General features: G+C 41.0%; 1 pseudogene; it reads left to right on the top strand.

Moving 5' to 3' along the window:
• The first annotated feature begins 1,565 nt into the window (after positions 1-1,565).
• LOC102819609 lies at positions 1,566-2,532 on the top strand (annotated as a pseudogene).
• The last annotated feature ends 1,707 nt before the right edge of the window (positions 2,533-4,239 follow it).

The raw sequence follows: 4,239 nt of genomic DNA, 5'->3' as shown, positions 1-4,239 counted from the left end.
GACTTTATTAAAACAGGGGTTGGGTATGATTATTAAAACAACATCATTTAGGGGTCTGCTATGGAAGCACAAGAAAAACACACATATATATATTAAAGCAAGGAATTTAAAGGCTGACTATAATTCTAGCTGGAACAACTCCGAGGCCCTTGCTCCCTTTGAAACCAATGCCTCCAATCCGGGGGACCTTTGTCACGCAGATTCCTTCGGAGTGGGCGTGACATGTATATGTTAAAGTTTATGATCAATTACAAATTACAGTGTGCAAGTCCCCAGGGGAACAGAGAGAAAGAGTGAGCGTGAGTCCTTCCGGAGTGTTAGTTATATTGAGATCAGGCCACACCCTCAAGGAAGCATCCCTTTAATTGATTGGCTGTTCATAGCCACTTTTCATAGTTAACTATGCCTGCAATATGTTTCATCACGATGGGAATAAGCACATCCCAACTGCTAAACCTCTGGAAAACCTTGCCTAGTCAAGTTGAAACAGAAGCCTGATCATTACACTCACCATGAGCCAAGTAGATGTTACTAACAACAGCCAACCACACTCAAGCTTTATTCAGCTACAACTGTGTCCAAATGTATGAATGTATCATAATTTATCATGTATCATATTTAGTGTATTAGTCAGGGATCCAAGCAGGAAACTAACCACCTGAGGTATTGTATCAGGATCATATTTAATACAGGATAACCATGACTCAACACTGCTGTTGTTTTTGTTGTTAGGTGCCATCGAGTCGGTACTGACTCATAGCAACCTTATGCACAGCAGAACGAAACACTGCCTGATCCTGGGCCAACCTCACTATAGTTGCTAAGCTTGAGTCCATCGATGCTGCCACTTGGCCAGTCCATCTCGTTGGGGGTCTTCCTCTTTTTCTCTGACCCTCTACGTTACCTAGCATGATATCGTTCTCCAGTGGCTTGTCCCTCCTGACAATATGTCCGAAGTATGAGAGACAAAGTTTGGCCATCTTGGCCTCTAAGGAGCACTCTGGCTGCACTTCTTCCAACACAGATCTGTTGGTTATTTTGGCAGCCCATGGCACCTTTAGTATTCTCCTCCAACACCGTAATTCAAAGACATCAATTCTTCTACGGTCTTCCTTATTCACTGTTCAGCTTTCTCATGCATGTGAGGTTATTGAAAATAACATGGCTTGGGTCCGGGGCACCTTAGTCCTCAAGCTGACATCTTTGCTCTTAAGTAGTACCATAAAAATAGCTGTTGTTGTTGTTGTTAGGTGCCATCAAGTTGGTTCCAGCTCACAGAGACCCTATGCACAACAGAATGAAACATTGCCCACTCCTATATCATCCTCACAATTGATGTTACACTTGAGCTCATCGCTGCTGCCATTGGGCCAATCCATCTCATTGGAGATCTTCCTCTTTTTCATTCACCCTCCACTTTACTCAACATAATGTTCTTCTCCAGGAACTGGTCCCTCCTGATAATATGTCCGAAGTATGACAAAGTCTGGCCACCCTGGCTTCTAAGGAGCACTCTGGCTGTACTTCTTCCAACATAGCCATCAGTCATGAATAAATGATTGATCATGGCGTGTGCCAGTAAAATTTTATTTACAAAAACAGAGTCCTTGGTGTGAATTCGTTCTGCGCAGCTGTTTCCAGTAGTAGCAGCCCAGTTCTCTCCGTCCCACTTCTCTATCACCTAAGTGCTCACTATCGCCCCCTGGAGGATTTGATAGATATGGACTTGAGCCCTCTGAGGCCCCCCCCAAAAAAACGATCTCTTCGGTTGTGAACTAAAAGCCTATAAAGACTATCACTTTATGGTGGATAATGATGAAAATGAACAACAGTTATCATGAATAATGGTCAGTTTAGGGGCTGGTGCCAAGGATGAATTGCACATTGTTGAAGCAGAGGCAATGAATTATGAAGGTAGCCCAATTAAAGTCACGCTGACTACTTTGAAAGTGTCTCTAGAGCCAACAGTCTCCCTTGGGGGCTTTGAAATAATGCCACCAGTGGTCTTATAGTTGAAGTGTGGCTCAGGGCCTGTGCATGTTAGTGGACAGCACTTAGTAACTGTGGAAGAAGATGCAGAGTCAGATGATGAAGAGGAAGAAGTGAGACTCTTCAGTATATCAGGAAAGTGGTCTGCCCCTGCAAGTGGTAAGAAGGTTCCACAGAAAAAAGTGAAGCTTGCTGCAGATGAAGATGATAATGATGATGAAACTGAAGAAAAAGTTTCAGTGAGGAAGTCTATATGGGATACTCCAGCTAAAAATGCACAAAAATCAAACCAGAATGGAAAAGACTCAGACTCAAAACATCAACACCAAGATCAAAAGGTCAATCCTAAAAAAAACCAGGAAAAACCACCAAAACAACCTAGTTATGTAGAAGATATTAAAGCAAAAATGCAAGCAAGTATAGAAAAAGGTGGTTCCCTTCCCAACGTGGAAGCCAAATTCCTCAATTATGTGAAGAATTGTTTCCGGACGACAGACCAAGAGACTGGTCAAGATCCTCCGGCAGTGGAGGAAGTCTCTTTAAGAAAATCATTTAAATAGTTTGTTAAAATTTTCCATCTTATTTCATTTCTGTAACAGTTGGTATCTGACTATCCTTTTTTATAATGCAGAATGAGAACTTTCCCTCCCATGTCTGACAAATGCTGTTCAGGTTCCTTTGCCAAGAATGTGTTGTCCAAAAGGCCTATTTAGTTTTTAAAGATGGAACTCCACCCTTTGCTTGGTTCTAAGTATGTATGGAATGTTATGATCAGACATAGTAGCAGCAGTGGTCAGACACATGGAAATGGTGGGGAGACAAAAACAAACATGTGAAGTAAACTCAGGATTTTAATTTAAAAACAAGAACAACAAAATAGAGAAGTTAATAAGATTTGTTGTTGTTAGATGCCATAGTTGGTCCTGGTTCATAGCAACCCTATGAACAACAGAAGGAAACAGTGCCCAGTATGTCATTTTATGTCTTGATTGCTGCTTCATTAGTAATTGTAGATCCAAGCAAATGAAATCTTTGACAATTTCCATCTTTTCTCCATTGATCACGATGCTATTTGTTGATAAGATTTAGAAGTAGCATTAAAAGCTGTACATCATTTTTATTAAGTACCGTCGAGTCAGACTCACGGCGACCTTGTATAGCGTTTCCAAAGAGTGGCTGGTGAGTTTGAATTGCTAACCTTGCAGTTAGTAGTCCAGTGCTTATTTTACAGCACTATATGATGACTTCTGTATATTATTAGAAATTAAGTGTCCTGTACAAGGTACAGGGAAAGAAAGTTGGGTAATTCACATTGATACTAAAAGATAGTATTTAACAAGAAAGACCAAAATGGCAGCTCCAGCTGAAATTCCACATGTATGCACTTACCCAACTGAAGTAAAAACTCCAATATGAAAGACATATTGTGCGACATTTACTGCAGGGCTGTGATGTCTCTCAGTCAGGAAGAGTGGAGTAACCGGAGGTTGAATTCAATTGTGTTCACCTAAAACAGGTGATGAAATCCTATCCCCAGTACCTGTGAATATGAGTCTCTTAGGACGTGCTGTTGTTAGGTACCCTTGAATCAATTTCAACTCATGTCGACCCTATGCACACCAGACTCACAATTGTTGCTTCATTTGAGGCCATTTCATTGCTGCTGCCACTGTGCCAATCCGTCTTGTTGGAGGTCTTCCATTTTTTCATTGACCAGGCATGATATCCTTCTCCAGGGACTGGTCCCTCCTGATAACTTGTCTGAAGTATGAGAGGCAACTTGTCTTGCTATCCTGGTTTCTAAGGAGCATTCTGACTGTACTTCCAACACAGATGTGTTTGTTCTTCTAGCAGTCCATGGCACTTTCAATATTTTTCTCCAACTCCATAACTCAAATGCATCAATTCTTCTACAGTCTTCTTTATTCATTACCAACTTTCACATGCATATGAGGCCATTGAAAATATCATGCCATAGGTCAGGTGTACCTTAGTCCTCAAACTGACATCTTTCTTCTTGAACACTTTAAAGAGGTCTTGTGCAACAGATTTGCCTAATGCAACATATCATTTAATTTTTTTTTCAGGAAAAGTATTGGTTTTATTGTGAATTATGTGATAGTTTACATGGGAGAACATTAGTTTTACATTCATCCTATCGTATATTGTTTCATTGACATAGTTACAATCCCCTCCATGCATCACCAACCAACCAAAGAGTACATCCTACAAGCTTGCCCCTCCACCCCC

Source organism: Chrysochloris asiatica, unplaced genomic scaffold, assembly GCF_000296735.1.
Source record: "Chrysochloris asiatica unplaced genomic scaffold, ChrAsi1.0 scaffold00374, whole genome shotgun sequence".
NCBI lineage: Eukaryota > Metazoa > Chordata > Mammalia > Afrosoricida > Chrysochloridae > Chrysochloris > Chrysochloris asiatica.
Note: the sequence above shows the minus strand (reverse complement) of the source record. Positions and strands in the feature narration are given on the sequence as shown.